Source organism: Eumetopias jubatus, unplaced genomic scaffold (assembly GCF_037043125.1).
Source record: "Eumetopias jubatus isolate StellerSeaLion01/CBP00866 unplaced genomic scaffold, mEumJub1_p1.0 scaffold_2, whole genome shotgun sequence".
NCBI lineage: Eukaryota > Metazoa > Chordata > Mammalia > Carnivora > Otariidae > Eumetopias > Eumetopias jubatus.
This window is the reverse complement of record NW_028274808.1, coordinates 38351047-38375247: the sequence shown is the minus strand read 5'-3', so window position 1 is coordinate 38375247 and position 24201 is coordinate 38351047. Positions and strand designations below refer to the sequence as shown.

The window sequence follows — 24201 nt, the reverse complement described above, 5'->3', positions numbered from 1 at the left end:
GGGCCTGGGCTGTGTCAAATTTGAGTAACGCTGTATAAGTGTTTACACATGTCACACGGGGCAGGTGGGGAAGGGGGGCAGAGGTGAGCTCATGGTCCGAGGCTTTCTGCTCTGCACCGAGTCCACCTGACCAGACCTGAGAGATGCTCACCTGTGCTGAGACTGGGCCTGGATTCTCAGCAGTGATTCTCACCTATGGTAGCATATTAGAATCACCTGGGGAAATCCGGGTGCCACCCATGCCCACACCTCACTAGGCCAATTAACACCAGGTTTTCTGGGGGTGAGGGTTGGGCAAATGTATATTTTAAATCTCTTCAGATGATTTCTTTGTGTACCAGAGATACATCCTAGGTTCTCTAGAGAGCCAGGTTATAGGAGACTGCACAATTTATTAGGCGCATATTTATATATTTATAGTTCTCACTATATGTAAGGCAGTGTGCTCGGTATAGGGCATGTGACAGAGAGCAAGATAGCTTCTATTCTAGCCTGGAAGGCAGATGGAAAGCAACAAATATGGGACTAATAAATTTCAGTTGTAATCAAAATCTATCAAGGTGAAGTACAGGATGCTATAAGAACATATTATGAGAACCAACCCCGTCTGAGAAGGCATCCTTGAAGAGGTGACAATTGAACAGAGTTCTAGAAGACAAGTAGGAATTATTTAGTAAAAGAAAATTGGGGGTGGGAGGAGAGTGTTCTGCCTTAAGAGAGCAGCATGTGCCAAAGTCTGGAAAAAGGAGGAACACTAGGGTTTGAAGGAACTGAGGGGGGCAGGCTGCAATGCAGGAGAAAGGAGAGAGCCTGCCACTTGAGCGAGGAGGGCCAGGGTCCTTGGAGGCCAGGCGTGGATTGGGTGTTTACTGGTTTGTAAATGCATAAACATCTTCCAGAGGTTTTATGTTCCCTCTTTCACATGGAAACTCCTCCAGGGCAGAGCGCTTGTGTCTTCTAAGTTTGTTCTTTAACCTTTATGCTTTCTTTTCTTTTCTTTTTTTTTTTAAACTCAACAATTTTTATTTTAACTCAGGTACTTCATAGAAACAGGAAATGTAGCAAATGGGTCAGGGTAGTATGAAAAATGTTTTAAAACTGCAGGTGTGTACACATGGCTGTGTTTACTTCGGGCACAGGCTCCCCCACATCAGGCACAGCAACTGCACTTGTCCGATGCGCCTTTGCAGATGCAGCCCTGGGCACACTTGGCACAGCCCGCGGGACAGCAGGAGCAGCAGCTCTTCTTGCAGGAGGTGCATTTGCACTCCTTGCATTTGCAGGAGCCAGCACACGTGCAGGAGCCACCGGTGGAGCAGGAGCAGTTGGGGTCCATTTCGAGCGAGTTGAGTTGAGGACGGAGGTCCAAAGCAGGCGACACGGAGAGACATGGCTGCCGGCTGGAGGCGTGGTCTAACCTTTATGCTTTCTTAATCTTCCACCACCTTTAATTGGTACTATCACCAAAGTTTACAAAGGACCTCACTTGCATATCATTCATTTAATTTTTACAATGTGTAAGATTAAATCATTGTTCACAGAAGAGAGAACTTAGTTTTAGAGAAGTTCTGCTACTGGTCCAAGGTCGGGGTGAGCAGGGAGTCTTTCTTTCTCTCCCTCTTCCCCTCTCTCCATCCCTCTCTCCTTCCCTTTCTCCTCTGCCCTCTCTCTTCCTTCTTACTTCCTTTTTCTCACTTTTCTTTTTTTACAAAATAGAATTGGAGCATATATACAATTTTATAACCCACCTTATTCATGTAATGCAATTCTCAGGATTTTATTCACACTCTTAAATATTCTTCAAGAATGGGATTTTAAAAAAATGACTGCTTAATATTCTGTTATTTGGAGATGTAATAGTCCAGTTAGTCAATCCTGTGTTACTGGATATCTGCTTTCCCTGAGTTTTCTAAATATTCATTGTTCTCTGCAATGAATATCCTTCTACATAAATCTCTGAGGGCAATTTTGATCATTTAAGAAAAAAAATTATTGATGAAATTACTGGGTCAAAGGCAGTAAACAATTTAAAAGGTTTTATACATAGTGTTAAATTGCCCTTCAGACTGATTGAAGAGATATAAATTCTCATCAGCAGAGAGTGGCATTTTCCTGGGGGAAAACATTTCAATTAAGCAAGGCCAGTTGATCTGCAGCACTTTGGTTGCTGAGAATATTTAAAAATCAAAACAAAACAAAAAATGGAATGAAGTATTTCACGATGGGGCTCTTCGTTGGATCCATCCATCCCCCCTTTGTTAATTTATTGCTTCCCCACATCTACCTTGGGTCTTGAGAGTCTAAGGTGGCTTTGCTCATGTTTTTCTGGGTCTACTTTTCCCCTTGCCCTGCCCCTCCTCAATCAAACCTTCTTATCCATCTAGATCAAGCTTGGATCTCAAAATATTTCTAAGACATATAAACACAGGTTCACCAATATTCCTCAATTATTAGATTTAAGTTATCTTCAATACTTTTCCAACATCAAGAATTCCAGTTTTATTGTCACAGAGATTAGGATTTTTAGTGTTGGACCTCAGAGGTCATCAGGCCCATCACTCCAACTGTAGCAACCAACTGCTGATGGTCAAATGGCTGAAGTCCATCACCTGCTGAGGCGGCTGGTGCCATTTTTGGTTCTTCATGTGGCAACTTGGAGAGCAAGTCTGCTTTTCATAGCAATTTAGAAAATTATGAAATATTCCAAACATACAAAAATGCAGAAAGTACTGTGACACCCACATTCCTACCACATATATTTACTCAATATTAATATTCTGTTGTATTTGTTCTAGCCATCTCTTTTAAAAAAGAAGTACTCAATGATGAGCCCTGAGTTATGCATAGAAATGTTGAATCATCTTACTGTACATCTGAAACTAATATAACACTGTATGTTAATTATGCTTCAATAAAAAAAGAAAGAGTTCTAAACATAGCTCATACAGCTGCTCTTCTTTAAGATTGTCTTGACTATTCTATTCTAGGCCCTTTTATCTCCATATAAATTATGGAATAAAATTGTCCTATGATTTTTAAGGTTAATACCCATTTTTGGACATTTTCCTCAATATTTCACGATTGTGAATCATGCTTTGAAAAATATTTTGTACATATATGCTTATGCACGTTCTTTCTTATTATACATTTCTAGGAATTGTCTTCTTGAGCCAATGATTAAGCATATTTAAAGGCTTTCATGCAAACTGTCAAAGTGCCCACCTGAAATGTACGAGAGTGCCCCTTTCCTTGCATTCTTGCCAACATTGGGTATTACCTTTAAATTCTTTTCTACAACAGGACAGATATAAAACACTGTCTTATTAGAGTTCTCATTTACATTTTATTCTTACTATGGAAGATGAATATTTAATCATATGTTTATTGACCCTTGAAAAGGTTTTGTGAATTGTCAGCTTACATCCTTTCCTTGTTTTCTCATTTCTAAGTTCTCTTTATCATTATACACATTGAAAATATTACTTGCATGTATTTTTCAATTTCATCTCTTCTTGTTTTTTAAAGAATTGCAAACATTTTATTTAGTTATATCTATTGGTCTTCTCCTTTGTGCTTTTTGCTTTTAGTGTTAAGCTTAGAAAAACTTCCTTCACATGAAAAACTAATGATGTATTGTATGGTGACTAACAACATAATAAAATAAAATTAAAAAAAAAGAAAAACTTTGCTGTTAATACCATATACCTCTATTTTATAATATCAATGTATTATTTTATAATAGACTATGTAAATCCATTTTATTCCAGTCATTTTTACATGTAACTTCTTAATATACTTGGAGTTTTGGATAAGTTGTAAGGCAGAGCTCTATCTTTACCTTTTGTTTCATGCTATAAACATGCTATCAACATGACTTATCACTGGCAGTGTGCAACTTGGTCATCTGGCCAAGGGCGAGTTGGCCCAAAGAAGGGTTTTCTACTCAGTAAAGTTACTTTTATTCCCTTTCATACCTTATTCTTGGGAACCAAGTACCTAAGTCCATCCACACTGAAGGAGATAGGGTTTGATTCTAATTTAATTAGAATGTTTCTGGTGTTTTGCTGTTATGATATTAACTCTTGGTTTGATATATTCTTTATCATGTTAGGGAAGTATCTAAAGGAGATGTATTTCTACATGAGTCATTAGCCACTTAAATGATACTTTAGGAAAAAATGAAAAAATGAGTAGAGGGGAAAAAGAAGGGCTTTGAGGAAATTAAAACAATATTGAATAGAAAGAAACCCTACTACCTACATTAATTCAGGAGTGGCTCATCTGAACTAGTGACAAATCTGATATGTATATACTGAAAGTAGTTAAATTTTAATTCAAATCAGGAAAACAAATGGTTGTCTCATGAAAGTCTAAGCTTCCTCAGTGAAGATCTATGACTTATTCTTCTTTGTCTTTACAGGGTCTAAAAGACTATACATTATGGGAGCTCAACAGGGGTTTGTGGAATGCAATTGCATAAGCCAATAGTTTATTATCAATCCTCAGAAGCATCTCTTGATTTTCATGCCATGTAAAATGTATTCAAGCCAGAAACATACTGCCTGCTACTTCTAAATTTTCCTAAAGAAGAAAGCCATATCCAAAGGATTTGAATAGACTTTTCTCCCAAGATACGTAAATGGAAAATAAGCACATGAAAAGATGCTTGACATCATTAGGGAAGTGCATATTAAATCCACAGTGAGATGCCACTTCATACCCATTAGGACAGCTAGGGTAAAAAAAGATAATAACAAGTGTTGGTAAGAATGCGGAGGAGTTGAGATCCTATACACTGTTGGCAGGAAAACAAAATGGTGCAGCTACTTTGGGAAACAGTGTGGTAGTTTCTCAAAAAGTTAAACATAGAGTCCTCACATGACCCAGCAATTCCAGTCCTAGGTATATACCCAAGAGAAATGCAAACATATGTCCACACAAAACTTACACAAGAATATTCACAGCAGCATTATTCATAATAGTCAAAAAGTGGAAACAATCTAAATGTCTAACAACTGATGGATGAATAAATAAAGTGTGTCATAGCGATATAATGGAACAGTGGACTACAAAAGAAATGAGGTACCAATACATGCTTTGACGTGGACGAATCTTGAAATCATTATGCTAAGTGAAAGAAGCCAGTTGCAAAAAACCGCATATGGTATGATTTCATTATATAAAATGTCTAGAATAGGCCAATTCATAGAGGCAAAATGAAGATTGTTGATTGCCCAGGACCAAGGAGGTTGGGGAGAAATGGGGATAACTGCTAATGGTTGTGGAGTTTCTTTTCAGAGTAATGAAAATGGTCCAAAATTGATCAGGGTGATGATTGCACAACTCTGTGAACATATTAAAAGCCATTGAATTGTGCATTTTAAATGAGTGAATTGAGTTGTGCATTTTAAATGAGTGAATTGTATGAATTGTATCTCAATAAAGCTGTTATTTAAAAAAAGAAGGAAAAAGCCAGATCTTGGAGCATTGCTCCAGTTTAGACAGACCGTAAGTTCAGAAACTCAGGCCAGAAGTTAAGTGAACAATACAGTGAGTGTGGGAGGTAGTTATGAAAACACACAGCATCATAATTACTCTAGTGCTGAGGGTCTGTTTTTACGCATGGGGAGGAGAAAGTGACCTCCTTTGGGATAATTTGAGGGGCACTTGGGAAGGCCTAGCATTTAGGCCTGAAATTACATTATTATGTGTCTATCAGAAATTTATTTTTTTAGATTACAAGCATGAAATGCAGGTCGTCCAATAAACATCTTAGTGTAAGTCCACATGTGAACTCTGACTGACGGCTAGGGAAAGCAGGTTTGGATAGGGAAGAAGACCAGCCTGGGAGAGAGCATGCTGTGACAGATGACAGCCTGGGGGTGTTTCAGGGACCTGGCTCGGCGGGGCGGGGGGTGGGGGGTGCAGCTGAAAAGACAGGCGAGAAGAGGGCTTCACAATTTAGCCAGGGTGGATCCTAGGGGTAGTTTCCATTTTTCGCCTCTGCTCTAGCCATAACTCGTAGCCTTTGGAATGAAGTCTTGTGGTTTGGTCCATCTTGAGCATCCCCTATCAGTTATCAGTGGGTCCCAAGTTTTTCATGTCTTTGGCTTACTTTAGAATTCCAGAATTTTTGCAGCCTGCTTGGAGGAATTAAATTGCACTTATTCTTATTGCCCTTATCCTTTTGGCCACCCTTTGGTACCATGCTGCTGTTTATTTATTTATTTTTAAGATTTTATTTATTTGTCAGAGAGAGAGAGAGCATAAGCAGGGGGAGTGGCAGGCAGAGGGAGAAGCAGGCTCCCCGCTGAGCAAGGAGCCCGATGTGGGGCTCCATTCCAGGACCCTGGGATCATGACCTGAGCTGAAGGTAGAGGCTTAACTGACTGAGCCATGCAGGGGTCCCCCATGCTGCTGTTTAAACAGAACTCTTTCCTGCCTCCAGTGTACCCTTGGCATTGCTCATCAGATAAAGCTTTTGCGAGGTCTAGTCAACAGGTAGTATTACACATGTCAACTACACCGGTTCCATGCCACATGGGTGACCTTCTCAGCTCAGTGATCCATCTAACAGGCATTGCTGTCACAAAAATACATCTTATGTGTTGATTCAAAATTGCTTCCCATAGCCACACACCACTATGTCACGGTACACTGACCCAGAACCACTGTGGTGCACAAAAGACACACACGTGCATACCCTGTAGAGGTGACCAGTTCAGGATTATGTTCTCTTCTGTCTTATATCAAACTTGCATTTTTCACATAAGCAAGGCTGGATTTGGGTTTTTCAGCAAGTCTCCTCCCTTTTCTGGATACAGGTTTCTTACCTTTCAAACAAAGGGACTGAGTCTCAGGTTTTTCTCCATGGAAATCTTCCAAGTATATGATTTAGGATGAGAAAGTCTGGTCTCTCTAGAAAGTGTAAGCTCCTTCAGATTAGTGATGCTACACATGTTTTAAAGGTGTTCCCCTTCTCAATGCCTAACGGTAGTTGTCTATTACAGTTAAGTATGGGAGGAAGACCAGAGTGTTTTCAAGCTACTTACGACTTTCCAGAATTAAAAAAAAAAAAAAAAAAAAAAAATATATATATATATCACTCTCCTGGTTGAGAACTACTAATCTAGCTCTTCTTTAGGCCCAAAGGAAGTGTTTAATAAGGTTGCCATTAATTAATTGATTACCAGTATTTCAACCCTGTACTTGCATTATTTTGCACTGTGTGTGCCTTAAAACTTTCTTTGATAACTTTTCGGTCATGGTCTTTGGTTTTTACTTTCTATTTTGCATCAGGAAAATGGAAATCTCCCCAAAGTCTCCCTATTCTTCATTCTCTTTTCTTTCTCTTGGGGTAGCCTGAGATGCTGGCAGATACCTCCCTTCAGCCGCTTGAAATTCTGGGATCCATGTAGGGCCCATTAGTGCACCAATGAAAGAAAGTGGTCTGGCATGCTGGCCGTGGCCATAGCTGTTTAATTGTGTAGGAATCAGAGGGATCATGACCTCTCTAGTTATTATTGTGGAAGGGGCAGCAGAGCAGAGGCTCCTTTCTTCTTGGGCTCCCGCCCCCACCAAATTCCATTTTGGTGAAGACAAGTCAGCTAGTCTTGTGACACCCCATTTGTCTGACACATCCTTCCCTCCCTGCTTGCATGCCGCTGTTCCATCTTGAGAACATGGGCTCATTCAATCTCTCCTGACACCAGGGCCAGGCAGGGAGATGGAATCAGACAGTGGGACTAATGGCTTAGCTTCCCAAGCACCTGGACGGCATCCAGGGCTCTGGACACATTCCACGGTGAGGCCATTCATCTCCTTCAATGGTGCTGTTGTTAATTCAAACATCTGAATTCGGAGATTCATCTTACTTTACTCCCAAAGACCGAGACGACCTGGGGCACTGTTTCCACAGTGCCACCTGGTAAGAGCCAGCTGGGAATTAATCACAAGGGAAGACCTAGGTGGTAGGCAGCAGAGAGGGAGTGACAGAGTCTAATAGTCATGAAAATCTGCTCTGTGTTATCTAGGACATCCCAACAAATCAGTCAAAACACCTACAGAAAACCTACTTTAGCTTCAGAGCTGTCCCCCCAACTCCAAACAGCCAAGGTTTACATCATGCTCAGAGATACCATACTTTAGGGGATAGAGGGAGGATGTCAGGAAGAATTGAAGGATGCAGGTGCAGCTTGGTGAAAGGAGGGGTACTTGTGGTTCCTTTCCCATGTCTCTCAACTGCAAGCCCTTGTCTGGGTGCATCTTTTCTTTGGGAGCCCTTAGTAAAAAGGGCCAAACAGAGACCCAGGTGTGCCCAGGAAGTATGGGCTTCCTAGGAAGCCCTCCCTCCCTTCCTTCCTTTTCTCCTTCAGAAGCTTACACTGGCTTTGAGGCACTACATGCGGGACACATTCCCAGTCCTTAAAGGAATTCACATTCCAAAAGGAAAGGAAGGAGACAGCACAGCTAGGGGAAAAACCATGGTCTTCGGAGTCAGAATACTTGAGTTCTGAGTCAAACTCCACCACTTTAACAGCAAATCCTAACCTGAATGAGTGCATTCTAAAGGTGACAACTGTGGTCTTGGTTTTCAGATGTTGTGCTGGTCACTCTGATGGTAACTCTTCATTCCAAACAAAGGCTCCTCTGTTTATCTTTGGGAAATGCCACAAGGGGGCATGTTGTTCTTGGAGGATGGACGTGTGGATCCACAATCTGTTCTGTATACCTGGCTAAATTCTAAGCTTCTTTACTAAAGGAATTCAAGGCAGGAGTTTGGGGGCCCAAAGCATGAAATGCCGGCCAAACCTCTGTTGGATGTTCTGAATGCATGCTGGGGTTAGGAAAAGACCCCTGTTCCAGAGGAGCACAGGTACCTGGCACTCACAGCAGGACCAGGCACCAGGCACCAGGTACCAGGGCTAGTCCAGGCTTTGCAGGTTGGGGCCCATGGAGGTCTTGGTCAGAATGAAATTGGGACTGGGTAATGCTGAACCTCTACTTTGAAGGTCCTGTGAACCTGTCCTGAGCAAGGATGGGTAACAAAGGTGCTCATCTCCAGGGCTTTCCACACGTTCTGCCTCCAAATAAAATTACACCTAGGAGTTGGATCCTTGGACAAAAACCAAGGTCAAATCTTCTCTCTATAAGCAGCAGCTTTGGATACAATCAGATTCTAGGACACTGAGAAAATGTGGACTGTCCTTTGGGATTTCTTACAAGAATATCCTCTAATGTTTGTGCTGAACTTAATAATTCATAGAGCACTTTCACAGATCTCATCACTGAGTCCTCAAAGAGTCACTGGCCCTGACTTGTCTATGGGAGCACAGCAGAGGCAACATGATGAGGGTTGAAATAACCCAGGATTGGCCCTGAGTGAATGTGGGTCTGAATCTTCCTTCTAGCTTCAATAGCTGTGATCTTGCATAAGTTATGAACTCTTCTAAGTCTCAATTTCCTTATCTGTATGGTGAGGATTATCCCTAGGTAGGGATTAAATGACATCTGATATACCAAGTACTTGCACAGTGCCTATCATAATGCAAGACTCTCCTTCCTTTCTGCTTTTGCTAATCTTGTTTCTGCTATCTGTTTTTTCAGTTTGATGCTACCTGGTACCTGAAATAGGGGTGACCCATTAGCAAGGCTTTCTGTTCATTTCCCTTGTCTGCAAGGCCAGACGTGGACCTCTAGGCAAGGTCTGTGGTGGGGGCCAGGTGAGCTCAGGGGGCAGCATCAGTCTCTGCTGCTGTGTGTCCCTCTGAGGTACAATGAAGGGATACTTGTAGTGGTCAGCTATGGAGACAAACTGGGGCCACTATCGGCTGTAAAGAGGGAGGTGGCAGTCACTTAGTGTCTCTCTTTGTGGCCAGGATCTACGTGGCCTGGGTGGGGCAGGGCAGGGGGGCTAGGACTTGACCTGCATGCGATGGTGGTGGAGAAATATGGGGTTAGTTCCTATGAACCTCTGGTAACAATATACTGATCAATATATAACCTAGTTTTATGTGTTTTTGTTTAAAAACACCTTATTATATATATATTGTTGATTCATTAGCACTGAACTCATGACCGACAGCACTGTGATTCATACCTGAATGAGGCTGATCCTAACATGCATACTTTTCTCCATAAGTCACAGCACAGCCTTCTTGTGCTTGGGAACACTAGGGGAACTTTGGCACCACCCTTCAGACCACTGTGGAATCACCAACAAAAAGCACAAAAGTATGGCACTAAATAGACCACAAAAAATACATTTGCTTACAGTGTGAAACAAGAAGGCAGAAGGTTGCCTTGTTTGACCTCATCTGGGAACATACCTGCAGGGCGACTCAAAATTTTCACCCCAACATGTGTCTGCAAAAGATCAGGAAGGTCACCACACTGTTGATTTGGGGGCTATGCGTAAATTTTAGAGTAAATTTGCAAATCTGCAAATGTGGAATCTGTAAATTATGAGGATCAGCTGTACTTTTTTTCTCTTCCCACCTCACCTCTCTTCTACACAAATGCTTTTTATAGCATTTTAAGGAAGATAGTCACAGAATAGATGGGATTCTTTCACTTTGGAACTTGGCTGGTGACTTAGTACTTATTTGCTTCAATTTTAATTTTAATTTTGAGTTGATGAATAATTTAAACTATTCTCTGTCCTCAGGTTTAGGTAAGTATTGATACTGTCCAGCTGTCTCCTTCCAGATATAACACTCAGTCACCTTCCTTGCCTTATCTCCCTCGGGGACCTTCACAGTCGAGCTCTAGCCACACGGGACTCCGCGTGGTGTCCCGTAGGCAGACGTGTATTCGCACATCTGGTCTCTGCGCCCTTTCTTGCCTGATTGGCTTCTCAAGTGCTACCTTCCTGTGGAGTTTGACAGCAAGGCCCTTCTCTCTCTCTGTTTTCCTTCGCACTTTAAGCATACAAACCCATTTTTTCTCATTATCTGTCTACCTGTTTGTTTTCCTCATAAGGATGTGAGCCCCCTGAGGGAAAGGACCCTCTCTCATGTTTGTTTACCAGTGCTTGATACGCAGCTTCACAAAAGGATATATAGATGGATGAAGGAAGGAGAGGGGGGATTATCCCCCCCCATCAGAGGGTGGAAACAAGGAGATGTATTTTCTTCTGTATTTATGTCACTGAGTCTATGGGGTTAGCGATTCTCCAATCTTGGTCACAAAGGTTAAAAAATTAAGAACTAATTTCTTGGAATTCATTATGTTCAGGCAAATAAGATATAAATTATGGACCTTTCATTTTCAAATTTTGCATTTCTGTGAAGTATATATGACAGGGGGGAGCCATCAAGCAGAAGAAGGAAGAGCACTGGAGAGACTCTTGACTTGTGTTGAGTAGTACGTACTCAGCTACGTACCCAGTGCAAGTCATTTCACCTCCTAGGACCTCAGTTCCCACACTTGACAAATAAAAAGGTTAACAGATTGTATTAGGGTGCTAGAGTTCTGTTGTTGTCAAAACTTATTTTGGCAGTAAAATGGATTCTGCCCAGTACCTCCCCCTGCTTTTTCTCCTTTCTAGGATCAGGCATGGCCATGAGACTCAGAATTGGTAAGTCAGTGTATTTCCTCTATCTAATTCAGGGATGGGCACATGACTAAAGTCCAACCTATAAGACTCATATTCTTTTTTTTTTTTTTAAGATTTTATTTATTTATTTGACAGAAAGAGACAGCAAGAGAGGGAACACAAGTGGGGGGAGCGGGAGAGGGAGAAGTAGGCCTCCTGCCAAGCAAGGAGCCCAATGCAGGGCTGGATCCCAGGACCCCGGGATCATGACCTGAGCCAAAGGCAGATGCTTAAACGACTGAGCCACCCAGGCGCCCCAAGACTCATATTCTTTTGTTGGAACTAGTAGTCCCAACAAGGCAGATACAACTGGTCTTCTTCCAGTATCAGTTTTGTCCATTTTTTTAGTAGTAGAACTCCCAATTCTTAGCTGGCCTCAAAAGTGTGAGCAATAAAGATTACATTTCCAGACTTCCTTAGAGCTGTGTGTGAACATATAATTAAATTTGACCAAGGGGATATAAGAGGATGTACCATGTATTACTTCTTTAAAGTGACCTTAAAGGAAGGGGGGCAAGCCCTTTTTTCCCCTTCCCCTTCTTTCATGCTGAGTGGAGTACAGACAAGATGGCTGGAGCTCAAGCAGCGTTATTAGACTATGAATTGATAGCCACCTGTGACAAATAATAAAATAACAAAAAAGAAGCTTGGATTTCTGATATTGTGGAGCAACTATTCAGTCCTGGATTGCTTATCTCTAGAATTTCTTTTTATAAGAAATAATGAACTTCTTGGTTAAACAATTGCCATTTCGAGTTTTCTTTTACTTGGCAGATTAACCTGATTCTAACAGAGAGAGCTATTGGGGAAGAGAGCCACTGGGCTTCGAGGTGAAAAAACGGAAGCCTGAAACTTGCTACCGCATGGAAAGGGTTTCCTGAATGAAGCCAACCTAGAAGGAAGCTGAGTAAGAAACAGAGTGCCTCAGTCCTGCTGACACTATTTAAACCATCGTATCTGGCTCTGCTTGAAGACTTTAGCCTTTGCCTTTTCAGTTATGTGTGTCACTATTTTGGTTTAAATGTACTGTTGTGTAAATTGAGGTCTCTGTCTTTTGCAGTTAAAAAGAGTACTATTAATACAAGCAGCAAAACCGTTTCTTCAAAGGAATCTTAATCAGAATCCCAATCGTGTCTCATACCTGCGAGTGGAGATACTAAAACAGGGCTGGGAGATGGAGCTCAAGATCTCCAGAAACTCCTTGTTCTTACAGCACAGTCTGGAAGCCACTCAACCAGAGGATTCTATGATTCTGTGGAAGAATACAGCGAATTCTGTACCAGATGTCTACTCCTTTCCTAGAATCACTGCAAAGCCAGTTATTGTATCATTGCTACTTTTCAACACTTTCTTCTCCTTTGTTAGTATTGTTAATAACAAGCGGCCACCTTGGTTGAGACAAACAAGCCCAGTCTTCCCTCAGATTTTCCAGCACATTCAGGATCCCAGTCTTGTGAGCTCATTCTTAATCAGGATTTGGCCATCAGGTCTGTTGGCCCTAAATAATTCACTTATATTTTAACCTGTGAGTCTTGGGCTTAGAGTTAGCTAGACCCACAGGGACATTAACCTCCTTCTAGTTAACTGCCACCATTTGGATCTTTGGGTTTGGGATTGGTCCATTTGTTTGTCCTCTGGAACTAGGTTTAATTTGCAAGTGCTTGGTGGGATCTTAGAACGGGGTCAGCCTCCAAACCTGGATCCCCTGTTTCTATTGCTGCAGGAGAGACTCTGATGTGGGACAAAACCAGCTGCCTCCTTGTAAGGGACCCTATGGGAGGAGAGGGCAAGCCCTCATTGACTTCTGCTCCTTGTTCACCTCTGTGGAGCAGGCACACTTACTAACTACACTGGATCTGAGAAGGGAAGTGTGTTCTTTCTCCCTGCCCAGCGAAGAGTGCCTCAGACCACCACTGATCTATGGAATGCTGATGCTCTTTGCCAGTGGAATGAGCATTTCCCTCTTGATGTGAGCATTGTTGACATTTTCATCAGCAGCCCAGGCTCTAAAAGCCACATCTTGGCAAGAGAAGAGGTGAAAACTTACTCAAGCCTTTGCTCCAGGCGATCACTCTGGGATTCAGGGTTAGTCTTTTCATCAGCGGCACAGAAGCACTGGGATCAAGACACATAATTCTTTCCAGCTTTAGGGAAGAAAGATGCAGCAATAATAAGCCATTCTTTCCTTTTCCCAGGGCTTATGTATACCCTGGCTGCTGACCCAGAGAATTTTTAGAACTAGACTCTGGTATCAGATCAGAGGCTTGATAGAGTTTCCAGCTCCTCTTGTGAGAAAAGTGGCATCAACATAACCATCTTAAAAGCTGCCTTGGGGTCTGATCTAACCTGGTCAAACTCTTGGTTGCTCTTTTAGGAGTTGATGTTACACAAAAATGGTGAGTGCCTTAGCCCAAACTGGTCAGTCTTAAAGGGATCAGAGTTAGACCAGCACAAATGCTCCTCTCCCCAAAGGCAGAAAGATAAAGTTTGCATTTATAACAGCCCTTGAACTGATAGGCATGGGTACCCTTTTTATTGCTTGTAAGTTTCTTTGCTTAATCAGTAACTGTGCAAATACTGGGCACCATTTTGTGCCCAGTGGAAGGAAGCCTGGTCCTAAGGAAGCCTGAAGGAAAATGGAGGGTGTGGTGTCTGCTCTCTGACACCCCAGGATTGGTGGAGTGGAATGTCTTTGCTATCTGGAATGGAGATACTGAAGTATTGTGAACCCCAGACCACAGCGGATATGGGAAAAGGGGTAGAGGATTTGGTTGCTTGAAGGTACAAGCAGTACAGTGGGATTCACAATACACTTTAGACATTGTCCCATCTCTGAAAAAAGGTTTGCCAGACTTTCTAGTAGGAATTTCAATTTTATGAGAACGGGGATTTTATTGGCCTTGTTCAGTTAGGTCTTCTGTGTCCAGTGAAATGCCTGAGGAGCGGTGGACCTTTGATAAATATTTGCTAAGTGAGAGAATTAATGAGAGACTGAAATGGACACTGGTGTACACCCCACTATTTTCCCATGGACTGCCTTTGTGTTTATTCCTAAACAAGCTTTGGGGAAAGGATGACCTCCTTCTGACATGTCTCTAAGAACTGGGCGAAAGTTCCAGGGATGAGTAAAATGTGTCCCAGCATCTGGGAATGTATTGCCAGACACATTTCCCTCAGTTGCTCATCACTAGGGCCTTCTGAGAGCTTTCCAAAAACTCACAAGAGAAGTCCAGCGTCCGCTTATCTTTGGGAGGCATATGCATTCTCCTTTGCTGTCTCTAATGGTTGTTATCTGACAACTGTCTAGACTGTAGATTCCAACTGGGGTAAAGAGAAAGAGAATGAAATATTTCTTTACTTGGGGGTGGGGTGGACACAATGAAATATTCTCATTCCTGACCTTGGGGGCTGACTCCCTGCACAGTCAGCTAGAGGCCCCACAACTTGGGGAATGGGATTTGTCAGTGTCTAAGTGATGTCCCATCACAAGGAGGCTATATATTGCTTGGCTTGCACAAAGAATTTTTGTAATAAACTTTTCCATTTGGGTGAAAAGGGAGCAGGAAAAGCCTTTAATCTTGCTTTTGCATGGTATCTGTGATGGGGTTTGGGTGATTGCTCCCAACTGCTTAGAGAGCATTTTAGTGGGATGGTGGGAGGTGGATTCCAACCCCCTTTTGGATCCATGTCTAACTTTCTTTAAAAAAAAAAAATCTCCTTTTATCCCAAAGCTCATCATGCTAGTATCCAGCCAAAAGTACATTTTTTTGCAGTTTATTAAACATGTTGCCTCTTAGATCTTATATTAAAATCTATTTCCTTTCTGTAGGGGACAAGTTGAAACCAGAAAAGTTGCCTTGTAATTTTTTCCACTTTGATTCTGCTGTTTGCTAAGGGCACCTCCAGTTCTCTGGTTGTAGTAGGGAGTTGTTCTCTGGGGGAGGAAGGGAATTAACTCTAGATTTGCTGCCCCACATTGAGGGTGGGGGAGAGCACTTGTCCTCTACCATCTGAGCGGGCCAGGCCCCTCCTCTCTGTGCAGCTCTGACTTGGGCATCAGCAGGGTGAGTTAGAGGAGCACATCAGCTGCGAAAATTAAGTTAAAGCAAATTCTTCCTTAATTGATTCCATGATCAAATAGAAACTCTTATCTACTGTTGTAAATGCAGAGGGGTTCCCTCACTCTGTGGGGTCTTCCAGCCTACAGTGGCATGTCCTGTGCTCCCCTGGAGTGTTAGCCTCATAGCAATGGACACTTCAAGGTCAGAAAGGACTTACTACCTCACCCATGCCTGGAAAGCTCTGCTGAGAAAAGAACTCACTTTTCCCCAAGACAGCCCACCCCACTGTAGGCCTCACTCATCGACAAGATGTTCTTCCTCATATCTGGTTGAAGCCTGTCTTGCTCCCATGCCTTTGTCTCTACCCTGATTGCCAGAGAACCCCATTTAATCTAAATCACTTTCCCGTTAGGAAGAGAAGGGACACTGCTCTGAGACTCCAGCACAGGAACTGTGAGCTCAAATGCTCCCAAAGTCCTGGGACAAGAGCTAACTTGGTGGAGGAAACTGGGTGGATAGTAAGTGGCCTGTGACAGACTTAGCGCTGGCGAGACACAAGAGTGACATGCTCCATTTACAAAAGGGAGAGCCACTTCTCCTGCCAATCGTTGTTGCATGGAAATGATTGCAATTTTTCAAGAGGAGATCAACATAGTACTAAAAGTCCTAGCAACTGCAAGCAGACAACAAAAAGAAATAAAAAGTATTCAGATTGGCAAAGAAGAAGTCAAACTCTCTCTTTTCCCAGATGACATGATACTTTAGGTGGAAAATCCAAAAGACTCCACCCCCAAATTACTAGAACTCATACAGTAATTCAGTAATGCACAGAATCAATGCACAGAAATCAGTTGCTTTCTTATACACTAAAAATGCAACTGTAGAAAGAGAAATTAGAGAAACAATTCCATTTACAATAGCACCAAAAACCATAAGAAACCTCGGAATAAATCTAACCAAAGAAATAAAGATCTACACTCTAGGAACTACAGAACACTCATGAAAGAAATTGAAGAAGACACAAAAAGATGGAAAAACATTCCATGCTCATAGATTGGAAGAATAAACATTGTTAAAATGTCTATGCTACCCAGAGCAATCCATACCTTCAATGCCATCCTGATCAAAATTCCAAATGACATTTTTCAAAGTGCTGAAACAAAGAATCCTAAAATTTATATGGAATCAGAAAAGACCCCAAATTGCCAAGGAAATGTTGAAAAAGAAAAACAAAGCTGGGGGCATCATGTTGCCTGATTTCAAGCTATATTACAAAGCAGTGATCACCAAGACAGCATGGTACTAGCACAAAAACAGATATATAGACCAATGGAACAGAATAGAGAGCCCAGCTATGGACCCTCAACTCTATGGTCAAATAATCTTCTACAAAGCAGGAAAAAATATGCAATGGAAAAAAGACAGTCTCTTCACTAAATGGTGCTGGGAAAATTGCACAGCTATATACAGAAGAATGAAACTCAACCATTCTCTAACACCATACACAAAGATAAACTCAAAATGGATGAAAGACCTCAACGTGAGACAGGAATCCATCAAAATCCTAGAGGAGAACATAGGCAGTAACCTCTTCAACATTGGCCACAGCAACTTCTTTCAAGATACATCTCCAAAGGCTAGTGAAACAAAAGCAAAAATGAGCTTTTGGGATTTCATCAAGATAAAAAGCTTCTGCACAGCAAAGGAAACAGTCAACAAAACAAAGAGGCAACCCACAGAATGGGAGGAGATATTTGCCAATGACACTGCAGACAAAGCACTGATTTCCAAGATCTATAATGAACTTCTCAAACCTAACACCCAAAAAACAAAGAATCAAGTCAAAAAATGGGCAGAAGACATGAACAGACACTTCTCAAAAGAAGACATACAAATGGCTAACAGACACATGAGAAAATGTTCATCATCATTAGCCATCAGGAAAATTCAAGATTTATTTATTATTTATTTTTATTTTGAGAGAGTGAGAATGAGAGAGAGAGAGAGTACATGAGAGGGGGGAGGGTCAGAGGGAGAAGCAGACTCCCTGCTGAGCAGGGAGCCCGATGCTGGACTCGATCCCGGGACTCCAGGATCATGACCTGAGCCGAAGGCAGTTGCTTAACCAACTGAGGCAGCCAGGCGCCCGCCATCAGGAAAATTCAAATCAAAACCACATTGAGGTATCACCTTACACCAGTTAGAATGGCAAAAACTGACAAGGCATGAAACAACAAATGTTGGAGAGGTTGTGGAGAAAGGGGAACCCTCTTACACTGTTGGTGGGAATGCAAGCTGGTACAGCCACTTTGGAGAACAGTGTGGAGGTGCCTCAAAAAATTAAAAATAGAACTACCCTATGACCCGGCAATTGCACTACTGGGTATTTACCCCAAAGACACAGATGTAGTGAAAAAAAAGGCCATGGGCACCCCAATGTTCATAGTAGCAACGTCCACAATAGCCAAACTGTGGAAAGAGCTGAGATGCCCTTCAACAGATGAATGGATAAAGATGTGGTCCGTATATACAATGGAATATTACTCAGCCATCAGAAAGGATGAATACACAACTTTTACATCAACATGGATGGGACTGGAGGAGATTATGCTAAGTGAAATAAAGTCAAGCAGAGAAAGTCAATTATCATATGGTTTCACTTATTTGTGGAACCTAAGGAATAGCATGGAGGACATTAGGAGAAGGAAGGGAAAAATGAAGGGGGGGAAATCAGAGGGGGAGACGAACCATGAGAGACTATGGACTCTGAGAAACAAACTGAGGGTTCTAGACGGGAGGGGGGTAGGAGGATGGGTTAGCCTGGTGATGGGTATTAAAGAGGGCACGTATTGCATGGAGCACTGGGTATTATACGAAAACCATTAATCATGGAACACTACATCAAAAACTAATGATGTAATGTAAGGTGACTAACATAACATAATAAAATTAAATTAAATTAAAAAAAGAGGAGATCAAAATCCAGATTTTTTTAATATGAAATTGCTCACTTTCTAAATCCTTCGTATAGAACAGTAAAGCCAAACTAAGGGCAGGAACAGCCTATGGGTCTTCACTTGGGACGGAAAAATGAAGATCAGGGACAATAGGCATGAAAGCAGCATACAGCTCTGAAATCTATAAGGAACACTGACCCCCCCCCCATTGTTACTTTTGCTGTTCTGTTTCCTAGGAATGATTAGCATACGGTCCTTACATGTTCACATTCAGGGATGGCAAGGAAGGGGAGAAAGCATCCGAAAGCAGATGATGGGAAGGTTAGCTTCGCGTGATGGTGTGGGTGGGCGAGCTGCAGGGGGAGAAGAGAGAATAGTCTACCTGGCTGGAGAAGAGAGAAGCCCTTGAGATTCCCTTATGCCAGAGACCCTTGGGTCCCTCTGAAGTCTCATGAAAACAGTGCTCCCCCTGGAAAGGGGAATAGCTTATCTTTGAGGAGAGACAGACAGGGGCTAACTGGGCATAGCTCTGGGGAAAGGGATAAAGAAGTAGGCTTCTTGGGGCGTCTGGGTGGCTCAGTTGTTAAGCGTCTGCCTTCGGCTCAGGTCATGATCCCAGGGTCCTGGGATCAAGCCCTGCCTTGGGCTCCCCGCTGAGCAGGGAGTCTGCTTCTCCCTCTCCTTCTTCCTGCCGCTCCCCCTACTTGTGCTCTCTCTCTCTCTCTCTGTCAAATAAATAAATAAAATCTTAAAAAAAAAAGAAGTAGGTTTCTTGGGCAGGTGGTGAAGGTAGAATGGGCTTACCTGGGAGAAGGGCACTAATCAGGCTTCTCTGAATTCAAAGCCCAAGGAGCTGGCTACATTATGGGGGTGCAGGAAGGTTAATTTTTGTTTCCTTGCTGGTGCCTTGGTTAAGATCTCTCTCCTCTATTTCTATTATATGGGTGTGTGATCATTCTTATTTTAACCGTATACCCTGCCACTAGTAAGCCCTTAATGCATGTTTGATGACTGAATACACCTGCACATGTATATGCCATGTATGTATTTGTGTGTAAAACATGCATGTTGTGTTGGTCACAGAGAAGGTCTGCACACCCTCCTCAGGAAGTCTGGGATGTCAACTCAGGCTCCCAAAAGTTTGGCTTTCATGAGGGTGCACGGAGCCCCTGGGAGCAGCTAAGAGCTATTAGGCCTAAGAACTTCCAAATATACAAGAGAAACTATGGCCTTCCTGGCTTTAGCAGGGAGAAAGTAGAGAGGAAAGAGGTTATTGGGAAGTCAATGGCTATTGCCTTTAGAGAGGGCTGAAAGCCTGGCAGACACTTGCTGGCCATAGTGGGGACAGGGGGGTGTGAGCCCAATCCCTGGGGCATTTTCTGAAGTCCTCCAAAGCCTGGTTCTCTCACAGCAGGCTGCAAGAAGTGTAATCACTTGGAAAGGCTTTGTTGGGCCTCCAAGCAGTGAAAAGAGGTGGGTAGCAGGAGAGAAGGAGGGAATGACAGACACTGTTAGGAGCAGAAGGTCACCCTGCTGCCCAGAAGCCAGCTTTAGAGTTCCCATGGCTTCACTGTCTGGAGCCTGAGCCCAAAGACTCAAATGATGCTCAGGGCTTTTTAAGTGAAAGAAAACAGACATGTCTATGACTACCTGACCATCTATCTCCACACATATATCTATGTATTGATAATATATTACATGTATAAAATGAACATATTCAAAATTCAAACTGGTTGTGCCTATTTGTATATGTATACTCGGAGATCATTTCATTGCATTCCAGAAAATGCTGAAGTGATAAGGCCCCGAATGAAAAAGGCTAGTTTTTCACTGACTTTGGGATACTCTTTGGATTACCTCAACTTCTGTTTCCTATTCTCTCATCAGTCTTCTTCTTTTTGAGAAAAAGGATCACTAAATTTGCAGTGCATTCTTAAATTGTTCTAATTTAAAAGAAGATGGCATTAGAAGTGAGAGGGAAGGGCGTTCCCTCACAGAAGCTGTTGATCTCAAAGGGCATTTGCAATAGATGTATGTACTGATATTGAAGGGTGGCTTCTAAGTCATGTTGTTGGAGGAAGAAGACAGTTCAGAACTGCTAGCTTGGCCTCAGCTGAGTAGGTGGTCTGTCTTATGTGTTTGTCCATGGGGCCTGCCCACCTGGAGCACTGAGCAGGACGCTACAGGGCCAGGGCCAGGACCTTGGGAGGCGAGTCCTACCCTCTCCTTGGACAGCTGGCTGTGAGCACATCAAATCAACAGTGTCTGTTCTCTAGGATAGGGAAAAGGAATTCCTTTGGGAAGAAGCCATGGCAGTTGTGCAAAAGAACCCCTGGCCACAAGAAACACAGCGAGGCAGAGCTCAGTAACAAAACACAGGTCTTGAGAACACACAACAAACCCTCAGAAATGTAGTTTCAAGAATGTTATTCACCAGTGACCCCAGAAATTCCATAATCATATCTCTTCCCCAAGGCAAGAAATGGAAACCTTGAGATGGGGGAGTGATTTGCAGCCTTCTCAGACAAACGGGCATCCACTAGTCCATCTTCTTCCCCATGGCAGACAGCAGGGATCGCCCCCATGTTTTGGCGTTTAATCCCAGTGTTTCAGAGTATTCTCTAGTTGTTTCATGCTCAATTGTCTTGTCTTCCCAAATGATCTGGTGTCAGTTCTTCCCTGTTTCAGTGTTGTCACTAAAGGGTTCTTTATGAAGTCTTGCCCCAGATCCAAGGAGAACCCTAGGCTGTGGCCTTCCAGCTGGTGTCTGGGGAGCCCTGGAGGTCCTGGGAATCCATGTGAACTCCAAGGTCATGATCAGGCTGGCTGCCTGGTTCTGTCTGGTTCCAGTTTTTTTTCCCCTGGGGTAGAGACTGGTCTTACCTGCACCTCATGCAAGTCACCACCCCACCACCTCATTCCTGCCAGCTCCTTGCGGCACCTGGTCCTCATTCTGGCCCTTTGCCTTGACTCCACAGACCTTCACTTCCATGTTTCTGCTTCTTGCCTGATGGTGAGAAGCACTGCTGCTTTGGAGATGCTGCCACATCATTCTGCCCTGCTCTTTGGGATCCAAACTTTGGGCATTAACTCAACTCAGATTTAACTAGAGTTGACAACACTCCATGGACTTGGTAGTTCTGACTCAGGCCCCACCTTGGCAAGGGTCAGACTTCTTACTCTGGTTAATTCTCTCCTTCAGCTCCATCCCACATCCATCCTGACCTCTCCTGCCTCCTTGGAGCTCTGAGGCTATTGTCTCAGCTGTCATCTGTATGTAGGAAACATAATTATTCCCAATGGTCCTTAGCAAGTGCTGAGAAGTCTACAATATTTGTGAAATTAAACTGATGTCACCCCCCAATATGAATGTTTTCAAATTTAGATGACAGTAAGTGTGAGACAGAAGGATCGTCACCAGGGAAAAAGCCCATGCCAAGTCTTGAGGTTGGCAGTAAGAGGGGCAGACAGAGCTGAATCTTCCCCAGAGGAGAGCCTGGTAGGCTTCCACCCTCCTCAACAGGCTGTTGTGTAGAGAGGACGAATGTCTCATCTGAGCCACACAGTGAAGTAGCAGCTGCATGGTTGTCTGTGTTTTGACCATCTGCAACCACAGATCATTTGGGGGTGGTCCAAGAAGTGCTAATGTGACTTTCCTCCTTTTCTCCTTGATCCAGGGAAAGCCTCTCCCAGATGAGAATTTTCATGTCCACAGCTGAATTTGATACATCAGAAAGATTTGGGAGAGTAAAAAAATGTTGAAAGAACATTCTGTCATTTTCTGTTCATTGAAAACTTGACAGACTGCAGGAGGCATGGACCCTCAGCTCCCTGCTTCTGAGTGGGGGAAGACCCCACTTTCCTATCCATTCCCATGAGGCTAGAGGCCTGGAAACTCTGTCTTAACAGCAAAACAAAGCTTTTTTACATATATAAATTTACATAAATTTGATTATTATTATACTTTTTATTTTTAGTGAAGTGTCTTCCCCACTTTTTCTTTTGCTTGGCTCTCTTCTTCCTACCGCTGACCCGATCATATCAGGTGTCCCCAACCTCAAGTTAGTCCTTATTAATGACAATATCCTTCCATCTTTTTCTCTTTACTCATACAATCATATAATCACACCATGCACATACATACATGCAAATACAAGAATCGTATGCAACTTTCTGTATCTGACTTTTCTCACTTAAAAATGTCTTGTGAGGGGCCCCTGTGTGGTACAGTGGTTAAGTTTCTGATTCTTGGTTTCAGCTCAGGTCGTGACCTCAGGGTGGTGAGATGGAGCCCTGGGTGGGCTCTGCGCTCAGCGGGGAGTCTGCTTGGGATTCTCTCTGCCTCTCCCTCTGCCCCTCCTGACCATGCTCTCTTTCTAAAATAAATAAATTCGTCTTTAAAAGAAAATGTCTTGTGAAAATCTAAGTCAATGAGTGTAGTTCATGAATTCTCATTGGAGGTGATAGTGACCCCAAGGGGTGAAGATTGCTTCTCGAAGGGTGGTGAAAAAAATCATACCCTTTCCATGTACAAAGCACCGGCATAGTAAATAAACAGATATACTGTGTATCTGTGATATTAAAATTGCATGAAAGAGCACTTAGGGAAAAATACCCCAAATGTCTCCGAAGGGTGGGGGTGATAATGAAAAAGAGGTTGAGAAACACTTTTGCATTTTTTCTTGTGGCTGGGTATTGTTCCCTGGTGAGGTTGTGCCATCTCTTACTGAAGGGAAGTCACTTTTTTCCCAATTTTTTTCTGCATTATGATGTTCTGCACTGAAAACGTGCAGGTCCTTCACACTGGTGATTGTACCTTCGTAGACTCAACCCTTATGAGCCTGACTGTTGGGTTGAAAGATAGGTATTTAAACTTTTAAATTAAAATTTTTAATTGTCAGATTACTTTCCAAAAAGTCTATAACACCTCACACTTCAAAACATCCTTTTCTCTACATCCCTGTTAGCTGCGAGTGTTACAGTGCTTTTAAATTTTCCATAGTTTGATGGCTACAGCATAATATCTCATTGTTATTTTATTTTTTTTAAAGATTTTATTTATTTGTCAGAGACAGAGAAGGAGAGAGAGACAGAGAGCAAGCACAAGCAGGGGGAGCGGCAGGCAGAGGGAAAAGCAGGCTCCCCACGTAGCCGGGAGCCCGATGCGGGACTCGATCCTGGGACCCTGGGATCATGACCTGAGCCAAAGGCAGCTGCTTAACCAACTGAGCCACCCAGGCACCCCAATGTCTCATTGTTATTTTAATTTGTCCTTCCCTGACTGCTGGTAAACTCAAGCATCTTTTATTATGTTCATTGGTCACTTGGACTTGCTTTTCTCCAATGTGCTGATTCAAGTCCTTTGCCAAATTTAAAAATTGAGCTGTCTTATTCCTGTTGATTTGTAAGAGCTCTTTATATAAGAAAAATATTAAAACTTTATCTGTCATCTAACTACAGATTTTTGGCTGACATATCATTTGTCTATTGACTCTTTACGATATCATTTGCCACACAAATACTTTAAATTTTTATGTAGTCAAGTGTGGCCTCACTTATTCTTATTTTGCAGCTTATGGGTTAGGAA

The 24201-nt window shown here is 42.7% G+C and overlaps 1 pseudogene; it reads right to left on the bottom strand.

Moving 5' to 3' along the window:
• Positions 1-1044: 1044 nt before the first annotated feature.
• On the bottom strand, positions 1045-1336 carry LOC114224836 (metallothionein-1 pseudogene; annotated as a pseudogene).
• Positions 1337-24201: the final 22865 nt, after the last annotated feature.